The sequence below is a fragment of the Salvelinus fontinalis genome, chromosome 8, assembly GCF_029448725.1.
Source record: "Salvelinus fontinalis isolate EN_2023a chromosome 8, ASM2944872v1, whole genome shotgun sequence".
NCBI classification, from domain to species: Eukaryota; Metazoa; Chordata; class Actinopteri; order Salmoniformes; family Salmonidae; genus Salvelinus; species Salvelinus fontinalis.
In genome coordinates this window covers 43,384,248-43,396,584 of record NC_074672.1, presented here as the reverse complement: position 1 = coordinate 43,396,584, position 12,337 = coordinate 43,384,248, and positions in this window count along the sequence as shown.

Sequence of the window (12,337 nt, the reverse complement as noted above, 5' to 3'; positions counted from 1 at the left end):
GGGTATGTAAACATTATATAAAGTGGCATTGTTTAAAGTGACTAGTGATACATTTATTACATCCAATTATTAATTATTAAAGTGGCTAGAGATTTGAGTCAGTATGTTGGCAGCAGCCACTCAATGTTAGTGATGGCTGTTTAACAGTCTGGTGGCCTTGAGATAGAAGCTGTTTTTCAGTCTCTCGGTCCCTGCTTTGATGCACCTGTACTGACCTCGCCTTCTGGATGTAAGCGGGGTGAACAGGCAGTGGTTCGGGTGGTTGTTGTCGAAGACCTTTTTGGCCTTCCTGTGACATCGGGTGGTGTAGGTGTCCTGGAGGCCAGGTAGTTTGCCCCCGGTGATGCGTTGTGCAGCATAGAGGGTATTGCGGAAAATTTTTATTTTTATGTAACCTTTATTTAACTAGGCAAATCAGTTAAGAACAAATTCTTATTTACAATGACGACCTACCCCAGCCAAACCCAGGCGACGCTGGGCCAATTGGGCGCCGCCCTATGGGACTCCCAATCATAGCCGGATGTGATGCAGCCTGGATTGTTGATGCTATGAAGAGTATAATAATGTAATGTATACAGCGTGTGTAATAATGCTACTGATAATGCTACTGCTTGTTTAATAGCGGTGGTGTTGTGGAGGGTAAACACAACTTCATTATTTTGCGATCGGGTTCAGCTGAAAAAATGGGAGCTTGACTTTATTCACTGCGAACGGTGATCAGAGTTTACTAAAAACATTTTAATCACTACATCACTGTAATAGTGAGTGTGGAGTACAAGATCACATTCCCACACTGCAATGTCCTCCTCCTCACCCAAGATTCAAAAGCCATTCTAAAATTCTAAAAGCAATTTGTCATGGACTACCCAGGAAGGGCAGATCTTCACAGCTCGTCTTGCTTGTTAAAATTTTCCAGCGTAGTCCATTCCCAAAGAAAGACGACGACGGAGCATGGACATCACGGTCTCGTTTGACAAAAGCAGGAAGAGGATGACACAATTCCCAACGAAGTGGTCAGACTGGCTTAGGATGTACAAGTCCATCTGGGCCAAGTCTGGCTTGAAGCTCACCACCTTCACCTGGGCACGGACAGAAACAACGATACACTGAATATAGCAGTATGCAAACAAAGCATGTTTACCAGCAGCGCAACACCTGTGTAAAATGGATGTACTGGGTATTTGTATTTATTTTTACTGACAAAGAACATCCAATCGATCACTCCAAGCTCACCTTATTGGAAGAACTTTTGGATCTCAGCGAGGTGGGACTGTGGCGATGTAAATAACGTGTAGAGCTTCTCTTGACCCAGAGCTTGAGGGCCGGGCGGATCTCAGCGAGGTGGGACTGTGGTGATGTAAACAGAACGGGTAGAGGTTCTCTTGACCCAGAGCTTGAGGGCCGGGCGGATCTCAGCGAGGTGGGACTGTGGTGATGTAAACAGAACGGGTAGAGGTTCTCTTGACCCAGAGCTTGAGGGCCGGGCGGATCTCAGCGAGGTGGGACTGTGGTGATGTAAACAGAATGGGTAGAGGTTCTCTTGACCCAGAGCTTGAGGTCCCGGCAGATCTCAACCAGATCCGGGAAGCACATGGTCATGGTGTTATAACCCATGGTCATGCTTTACCGACTGAGCCACACGGACCAAGTGTGTGTATTTGTGTGTTCCCAGCTCATCCAACCAGAGCCAATCCTCAGCTGTACGCCCACATATGGCCTGGGTAGCGATGTGGTTCCTCTTCCTGTCCCGCTCTCCTACACTACATACTGCTGCAGACCCAAATACTCCTGTATCACAGGGAACTGAGCTGGGGCACCAGGACAGAGCCAGGACAGGGCACCAGGACAGGGCCAGGACAGGGCGCTCTGATGGAGGGAACCTGCACATGGAGGACATGAAAAGGGGAAGCAAATTGGGACTGCAGTTAAAAATTAGCCAGCTGGCTAAAACGGGCACTTCTATAGTCATATTGAATAATGGGCACTATCCTTGTAAAAATACATTTCAATTAATACATTTCTTATGGTATTTATTATGTTATACCACCAGTAAGTTAAGCCTAAATCATGCTCATGTTTCACTAATAGGACAGCTATTTACTGTGTATCCAGTGAGGTAGGTGGTAGGAACTGAAGGACAAGCCACCAAACAAGACAGACCTGTCAGACTCCAATCCTACATGGTCACAAAATAGAAAGGATGTCCCATCCTGATAAATACAGACAGTGACGTTTCAGAAACCACCATGAGGGAGGCTTTACAAGACATTTATACCAGATCCAACTGTTTTCATCATGTGGTAAACATAAATATACTGAAATAGAAAACGCAACATGCAACAATTCTAATATTTTACTGAGTTACAGTTCATATAAAAAGGCAATCAATCAACTGAAATAAATTATTTTAGGTCCTAATCTATGGATTTCACATGACTGGGAATACAGATATGCATCAGTTGGACACAAATACCTTGAAAAGGGTTAGGGACGTGGATCATTAAACCAGTCAGTATCTGGTGTGACCACCATTTTCCTCATGCAGCGTGACATTACCTTCGCATTGAATTGATCAGACTGTTGATTGTGGCCTGTGAAATGTTGTCCTAATACTCTTCAATGGCTGTGTGAAGTTGCTGGATATTGGCGGGAACTGGAACACGCTGTCGTACATGTTTGGGATGCTCTGAATCAACATGCTCAAACGGTGACATGTCTGGTGAGTACGCAGGCCATGGAAGAACTGGGACATTTTCAGCATCCAGGAATTGTGTACAGATCCTTGCGACATGGGGCTGTGCAATATCATGGTGAAACATGAGGTGATGGCGGGCGAATGAATGGCACAACAATGGAACTCAGGATCTCATCAGAGTATCTCGGGACATTCAAATTGCCATAGATATAATGTAATTGTGTTCATTGTCCGTAGCTAAAACCTGTCCATACCTTAAACCTCACCGCCACCATGGGTCACTCTGTTCACAACGCTGACATCAGCAAACGACACCCTACACGTGGTCTGTGGTTGGGAGGCCGGTTGGACGTACTGCCAAACACCAGTCTCAACGTCAACAGTGAAGAGGCGACTCCGGCATGCTGGCCTTCTAGGCAGAGTTGCAAAGAAAAAGCCATATCTCAGATTGGCCAATGAAAAGAAAAGATTAACACAGAAGAACACAGACACTGGACAGAGGAACTCTGCCTAGAAGGCCAGCGCCCCGGAGTCGCCTCTTCACTGTTGATGTTGAGACAGGTGTTTTGCGGGTGCTATTTAATGAAGCTGCCAGTTGAGGACTTGTGAGGCGTCTGTTTCTCAAACTAGACTCTAATGTACTTGTCCTATTGCTCAGTTGTGCACCGGGGCCTCCCACTCCTCTTTCTATTCTGGTTAGAAACAGTTTGCGCTGTTCTGTGAAGGGAGTAGTACACAGCGCTGTACGAGATCTTCAGTTTCTTGGCAATTTCTCGCACGGAATAGCCTTCATTTCTCAGAACAAGAATAGACTGATGAGTTTCAGAAGAAAGGTATTTGTTTCTGGTTATTTTGAGCCTATAATTGAACCCACAAATGCTGATGCTCCAGATACTCAACTAGTCTAAAGGCCAGTTGTATTGCTTCTTTAAAATCATAACAGTTTTCAGCTGTGCTAGCACAATTGCAAAAGGGTTTTCTAATGATCAATTATCCTTTTCAAATGATAAACTTGGATTAGCTAACACAACGTGCCATTGGAACACAGGAGTGATGGTTGCTGATAATGGTTCTCTGTACACCTATGTAGATATTCCATTTATTTTTTTATCTGCCGTTTCCAGCTACAATAGTTATTTACAACATTAATGTCTAAACAAGGACATCTCCCCAAACTTTTGAACGGTAGTGTATGTAAACTAATTTGTGCACAAAATTTGAGAAATTTGTTTTTTTCTGCTTATGGAACATGTCTGGTATCTTTTATTTCAGCTCATGAAACATGGGACCAACACTTCCCATGTTCCAATGATATTTTTGTTAAGTATAGACGGCATGGGAGAGATGTGTAGGTAAATACAGTTATAGTAACAGTCCACCAGGGGGCCGTGTTTTACTGTGCCATGGCATTCTTTTCATTGGCATGAACAACACCAAAGCAATTAATTAGTTACAAGAAAGGAATTTAATTGATATAAAAAGACAGACTCTGTTCCATGGCCTAGCTTTCAAACAATCTCTGACCAGTTTCAAAGTATATTTCTTTGGTAACTAGGCTCAATACCTAAACAACAGTCCTCAGTAATCATCTCTGACACTACACATCAATCACAACACTCACCTTCATGGGGCAGGACTTCTTGTCTACACTCCTCTGGGCAGCTGAATCAGTAGGCTGCCCTTAGGCCAGAGTGTTGGGGCAAGCTGCTTCGAAGTTCTCTAGGCTTCCCACGCGGTGGTAGTGTGTCAGGGCCTCCAGCTGGAAGAACTCACTGTAGGGGACATGTACCTGTTAAAAGGGGGACACAGCTGTGAGCTTGAATCCTTCCTGCGTCTCATTTCTCCCAAAGTGTGCACTTGTTCACATCACTTCATGGATTTAAAAGGAAAGGACTGGTGAGATCAACATCAGGAAACGTGATTTCGAAACGTACATTTGAGTATGGAGACGCGTGGTGGCGGTACACCGCCATTGTGCAACTCAGCATTTTTGCGAAAGCCAAAGACCCCAGAAAGTAGTCGGCTTGGTTTACAAATCGACCTGAGGAACCAAATTGGTATTGGCAATTAATTATTTGAATTGGCTAGGCTATAGTTACTCCAAATTCAACTATGAAGTTAGCTGGTTTAATCACCATTTTTATTTGTAAAATAAAAAGCTAGATAGCAATAAATACATTAACCTGCATGAATAAATACAAGTTAAATAAACTTGACGGGGTAGGCCGTCACTGTAAATAACAATTTGTTCTTAATTAACTGACTTGCCTAGTTAAATAAATACAACCATAGCCTTCACATCACCAGATCATTATTCAAAACACACCGGAGTAGTTAATGTTTACAAGGAAAGTTGATACAATTATTACCCATGCAAGGCAAATAGAAAATGTAGTCACACGTTAACTCTGTAGCAAACGTTAGACTCATTTGTAGCAATATTGCTGTAAGGAAATAACAGACCACAAAAAAGTTGCAGATGATTCAGTTTCGCCGCCATTGTGTTTCATTCTACATCCCAGAATGCATTGGATACTGAAAAAAGTTTAACCCCCGAGGTGCTGATGTCCTTGTTCAGCTGCATCACTGAAACTTAAATTGATGTGGAATTGGACATTCATATGATCTTGGATGGTATATGGAATCTTTAGACACATGTGTGAAAGAGAGAGGGGGCTACAGACTTTGGTAAAGAGATTATCACAGGATTTGTATGTGTAAGGTAAAACCAACACTTACCCTTAGACTAGTAACACTTTGTTTGGGTGTGGCCTCAAACCACATTACGTAAACTCTTAGAAAAAACGGTTCCAAAAGGATTCTTCAGCTGTCCCAATAGAAGAACCCTTTTTGGTTATACGTAGAATCTTTTAAGGGTTTCACCTGGAACCAAAAAGGGTTCTTCAAAGGGTTCTCCTATGGGGACAGCTGAATAACCCTTTCAGATAGTACTTTTTCTAGGAGTGTAGTGCTGTGTGTGTGTGTTTAAGAGTTTCAGAGAGAAAGGGTCTGCCTGAATATTTGTGCATTGTATGGGGCATTAAAAGCCCTCCCTGTCAACACTGCTGTCAATGAAGACATATGGTCTAATTGGGTGGAAATCTAATCTTGTTTTATAATTATTGTAATTTAGAAGACAGCATAAGTTAATGAGGTGTCTTTTGCTTTAAATGTTATACTGAACAAAAATATAAACGCAACAATTTCAACTATTTTACTGAGTTACAGTTCATATAAGGAGATCAGTCAACTGAAATTAAGAAATTAGGCCCTAATCTATGGATTTCATATGATTGGGCAGGGGTGCAGCCATGGGTGGGCCTGGGAGGGCATAGGCCCACCCACAGCCAATCAAAATGAGTTTTTCCCCACAAAAGGGCTTTATTACAGACTGAAATACTCCTGTTTCATCAGCTGTCCGGGTGGTTGGTCACAGATGATCCTGCAGGTGAAGAAGACAGATGTGGAGGTCCTGGGCTGGCGTGGTTACACGTGATCTGTGGTTGTGAGGCCGGTTGGACCTACTGCCAAATTCTCTAAAACGATGTTGGACACTGCTTATGGTAGAGAAATGAACATTCAATGCTCTGGCAACAGCTCTGGTAGACATTCCTGCAGTCAGAATGCCAATTGCACACTCCCTCAACTTGAGACATCTGTGGCATTGTGTTATGTGACAAAACTGCACATTTTAGAGTGGCATTTTATTGTCCCCAGCACAAGGTGCACCTGTGCACTGATCATGATGTTTAATCAGCTTCTTGATATGCCACACCTGTCAGGTGGATGGATTATCTTGGCGAAGGAGAAATGCTCACTAACAGGTACTGTATGTAAACAAATTTCTGCACAAAATTTGAGAGAAATAAGCTTTTTGTGCATATGGAACATTTCAGGGATCTTTTATTTCAGCTCATGAAACATGGGACCAACACTTTACATGTTGTGTTTATATTTTTGTTCAGTATAATAGACAGACTAACCGTGAGCAGTTGATATGTTCATGGGTGAAATCTCCCATCCCCCTTCTTCCGCAACCATGTGCAGATATGCGTACTCATGCAGACCAATTACACACAGACATATGCAGATACAGACTTTTCCTCAAAATCCTTCTGCTGTTCTATATGTATGTGAACCTTTCTTACTCTGAATGTAGTTCACTCATAGAGGTCCATGACATGTATGTGACCGTGCAGAATACCAAATGAAATATGTGCTGTAATGAGCTCTGGTCAATTGCTACCAGGTTGTGGAACTTGATGGATTGACTGTTTGTCCCATAACTTGAGAGGAAACTGCTCAAAGCCCACTCTTACAGGTTCAAATTCAGTCATTGCAATTCAAGGTATTTTCTCAGTCTCTCTTTCATGTGTTTTCCTCTGTCTCTTCGCGGGCCTTTTTCCCTGTCTTTCTCTGCTCCACCCCCATCTCCTGAACACACACTGTTTTTCATTGTTAGAGATGACAGTGATGATACGAATGCAGAGAGACACAACTCCCCACCCTGGGACCTCCTTCAGATGGATAACTGAAATAGATTAACAGACGACGGGCGGTGTATGATTGTTATTTATATTTATGTCTCTGTCTCTTTTAGCCTCACTATTTCTCTCTTTTAGCTTCATAATGAGAGATGTACAAATGCTAGGCATGGGAACTTTAAGGCACAGTAAAGGTTGCAGAGCACCGATAAGACATATCCATAATCTGCAAACCTCTGTGTATCTATTTGCATAAACAACTACATTTTATGTGGATGTCTTTCCATCTGTTTCTATGCTTACTATTATCTTATCTACCCATCCCCCCCTCTCTCTACCTTGTCTCTATGAAGCCCCCTCTCTCTACCTTGTCTCTATGAAGGTCCCCTCTCTCTACCTTGTCTCTATGAAGCCCCCTCTCTCTACCTTGTCTCTATGAAGCCCCCTCTCTCTACCTTGTCTCTATGAAGCCCCCTCTCTCTACCTTGTCTCTATGAAGCCCCCTCTCTCTACCTTGTCTCTATGAAGCCCCCTCTCTCTACCTTGTCTCTATGAAGCCCCCTCTCTCTACCTTGTCTCTATGAAGCCCCCTCTCTCTACCTTGTCTCTATGAAGTCCCCCTCTCTCTACCTTGTCTCTATGAAGCCCCCTCTCTCTACCTTGTCTCTATGAAGCCCCCTCTCCCTACATTGTCTCTATGAAGCCCCTTCTCTCTACCTTGTCTCTATGAAGCCCCCTCTCTCTACCTTGTCTCTATGAAGCCCCCTCTCTCTACCTTGTCTCTATGAAGCCCCCTCTCTCTACCTTGTCTCTATGAAGCCCCCTATCTACCTTGTCTCTATGAAGCCCCTCTCTCTACCTTGTCTCTATGAAGCCCCCTCTCTCTACCTTGTCTCTATGAAGCCCCCTCTCTCTACCTTGTCTCTATGAAGCCCCCTCTCTCTACCTTGTCTCTATGAAGGTCCCCTCTCTCTACCTTGTCTCTATGAAGGTCCCCTCTCTCTACCTTGTCTCTATGAAGCCCCCTCTCTCTACCTTGTCTCTATGAAGCCCCCTCTCTCTACCTTGTCTCTATGAAGCCCCCTATCTACCTTGTCTCTATGAAGCCCCCTCTCTCTACCTTGTCTCTATGAAGCCCCCTATCTACCTTGTCTCTATGAAGCCCCTCTCTCTACCTTGTCTCTATGAAGCCCCCTATCTACCTTGTCTCTATGAAGCCCCCTATCTACCTTGTCTCTATGAAGCCCCCTATCTACCTTGTCTCTATGAAGCCCCCTATCTACCTTGTCTCTATGAAGCCCCCTATCTACCTTGTCTCTATGAAGCCCCTCTCTCTACCTTGTCTCTATGAAGCCCCCTATCTACCTTGTCTCTATGAAGCCCCCTATCTACCTTGTCTCTATGAAGCCCCCTATCTACCTTGTCTCTATGAAGCCCCCTCTCTCTACCTTGTCTCTATGAAGCCCCCTCTCTCTACCTTGTCTCTATGAAGCCCCCTCTCTCTATCTTGTCTTTATGAAGGTCCGCTCTCTCTACCTTGTCTCTATGAAGGTCCCCTCTCTCTACCTTGTCTCTATGAAGCCCCCTCTCTCTACCTTGTCTCTATGAAGTCCCCCTCTCTCTACCTTGTCTCTATGAAGCCCCCTCTCTCTACCTTGTCTCTATGAAGCCCCCTCTCTCTCCAACAGAGTCTTATGTCCTCCTGCCTATATGGAAGAGGTGGTTGACCTTTGACCTTTCCTCCTGTCGACTAGCAGTGATGTCACACCGTCCTTGCTTTACTAGTGCCTGTTGGTGTACACTCCCAGTGGACCAAAAATGACAGCGTATAGACTGAATACATTTTTAAAGCTATACTTGTGCTCAACACACAACACACTAGATTCCTAGCATGGAAAGTGACTGAGCGATAAGGAAACCGGGTAGATAAAAGGTATTTAAGAGAATCTTATTTCAGTGTTGTACTTTACTGACGTCAGCATTGGTTTCCCCTCTGGCAGCATGACAAGGTTATGATGTATTTCTGGTTTGACGGGCAAGACTGGGTCCACCCTTCTGCCTTATCAACCTACTGCAGACTGCTGGTGTAGACTGTCTCTTGATGATACCACACCTCATCAAAAGTACTCAGTCACTACTAACCTCTCTCACGATACCTCCCTACCTAGGTCATTACCAAGCCAACTCAACAAATGTAAGGGTATGTTTTCATTGTGAGTAACTATTACTTGTTACCATACTACCACTACGTTATTACATATTTATTCTGCGTTGTAATATAAAGTGTACACTTCCATATAAAGTAACATTCATTCAATCTAACATCAAAACAAGGTCTCAAACCCTGTTTAACAGTCACTCCTACAACAAGGTCTCAAACCCTGTTTAACAGTCACTCCTAAAACAAGGTCTCAACCCCTGTTTAACAGTCACTCCTAACACAAGGTCTCAAACCCTGTTTAACAGTCACTCCTACAACAAGGTCTCAAACCCTGTTTAACAGTCACTCCTAACACAAGGTCTCAAACCCTGTTTAACAGTCACTCCTAACACAAGGTCTCAAACCCTGTTTAACAGTCACTCCTAACACAAGGTCTCAAACCCTGTTTAACAGTCACTCCTACAACAAGGTCTCAACCCTGTTTAACAGTCACTCCTAACACAAGGTCTCAACCCTGTTTAAAAGTCACTTCTAAGGGGATTTAGTAAGTTATTTCGCCACCTCTACTGACTGTAACCAAATATGTTTTGTGAAGAGACCTGCAGCTGAACTGCTATAATTTCATTTGTGTCTCCGGTAGTGGTTTACAAAGTTTGTGGCGCTGTTGTATTGGTTGGTGTTACTCAAAAGGGCTTGTGTGTGTGTGTGTGTGTGTGTGTGTGTGTGTGTGTGTGTGTGTGTTTGAAGTCTGAATCCATACACAAGTAAAGTTGCTAGTGTTCCACTGCTGCTAATTTCAGCTTTAGCCTAACATGTGTGTCTGTTGAATATTGTTAACACTGAATTAAAGTGATTTTTTGGGGGGGGGACTGACACGTTCCCTATATAATCACAGCCAAGTGAGCCAACATGCTACTGTCCTGTCACTGGAAAACCATTGTCTAAACACAATTCTGGGAACCAGATACAGGTGATTGAGGGAGGGTTGGGAGAAAAGGGTGAGGGGAAAGAAATTGCATCATAATCTGTTTATTTTGCTCTTTCTGAAAGTGTAACACAATGTCTTCATTCTTACTGTACATGACGTAGTGTACATTATCTTACTGTACATGACGTAGTGTACATTATCTCACTGTACATGACGTAGTGTACATTATCTCACTGTACATGACGTAGTGTACATTATCTTACCGTACATGACCACAACCATGATTACCGAGCAATAAGAATTCTACGAAAACATAGCAATAAAACACATATGAATATGAGCTGAGGAAATACATTTCTCACATCCATTGAAGCATAAGCCGGGCTGGGAACACATTTACACAATATGTGAGATAGAACGACCAGGTTCAAATGACAGATCCTTCTTGCATTATACATGGACAGAGATTGAAACACTTTCCCTTCTCACAGTATCCTAACATCTCTGGCGGCTGGCAGGCTGCGATGGCTCTTTTGGTGGTTATAAGCGTCTAAGCTGTTTATCGCCGGTAACATAAACCACCCGTCTGTTTTAACACCAAACACATTTTAAAAAACGATATACTAATTTCCCACCAATCGGGCCACTCTGTGCCTAGACGAAGGGATGGCTGGGTATTCCACTGGTGAGGAAATACCCTCCAGATGGGTCCAGATCGTCCTTGTATTCATTGATGCCGCTTTGCCTGTTTTTCTGGCTTTTTATTCTGAGATGGCAAGGGGGCCTGGGAAGGGAAGTTTGGGATGTGGGTGATGTTAAGAAGGAAGCTCAAAGTAGAATGCGAGGAAGAGGTCAATTGGGATAACACTAGAAACAGTTTGGGATTAGACTACTACATGGCTTCTGATCCTTACAGTGTGGGATTAGACTACTGCATGGCTACTGATCCTTACAGTTTGGGATTAGACTACTGCATGGCTACTGATCCTTACAGTGTGGGATTAGACTACTGCATGGTTTATGAGCCTTATAGTTTGGGATTAGACTACTGCATGGCTTCTTATCCTTACAGTGTGGGATTAGACTACTGCATGGCTTCTTATCCTTACAGTGTGGGATTAGACTACTGCATGGCTTATTATCCTTACAGTGTGGGATTAGACTACTGCATGGCTTCTGAGCCTTATAGTTTGGGATTAGACTACTGCATGGCTTCTTATCCTTACAATGTGGGATTAGACTACTGCATGGTTTCTGAGCTTTATAGTGTGGGATTAGACTACTGCATGGCTTCTGATCCTTACAGTGTGGGATTAGACTACTGCATGGCTACTGATCCTTACAGTTTGGGATTAGACTACTGCATGGCTACTGATCCTTACAGTGTGGGATTAGACTACTGCATGGTTTATGAGCCTTATAGTTTGGGATTAGACTACTGCATGGCTTCTTCTCCTTACAGTGTGGGATTAGACCACTGCATGGCTACTGATCCTTACAGTGTGGGATTAGACTACTGCATGGTTTATGAGCCTTATAGTTTGGGATTAGACTACTGCATGGCTTCTTATCCTTACAGTGTGGGATTAGACTACTGCATGGCTTCTTATCCTTACAGTGTGGGATTAGACTACTGCATGGCTTCTGAGCCTTATAGTTTGGGATTAGACTACTGCATGGCTTCTTATCCTTACAATGTGGGATTAGACTACTGCATGGTTTCTGAGCTTTATAGTGTGGGATTAGACTACTGCATAGCTTCTGATCCTTACAGTGTGGGATTAGACTACTGCATGGCTACTGATCCTTACAGTGTGGGATTAGACTACTGCATGGTTTCTGAGCTTTATAGTGTGGGATTAGACTACTGCATGGCTACTGATCCTTACAGTGTGGGATTAGACTACTGCATGGCTACTGATCCTTACAGTGTGGGATTAGACTACTGCATGGCTTCTTATCCTTACAGTGTGGGATTAGACTACTGCATGGCTACTGATCCATAAACAGATCCATATGTTCTCGATGCCCCACAACTCTATTAGGTTTATGTAGGCAGGTCCCTTTCT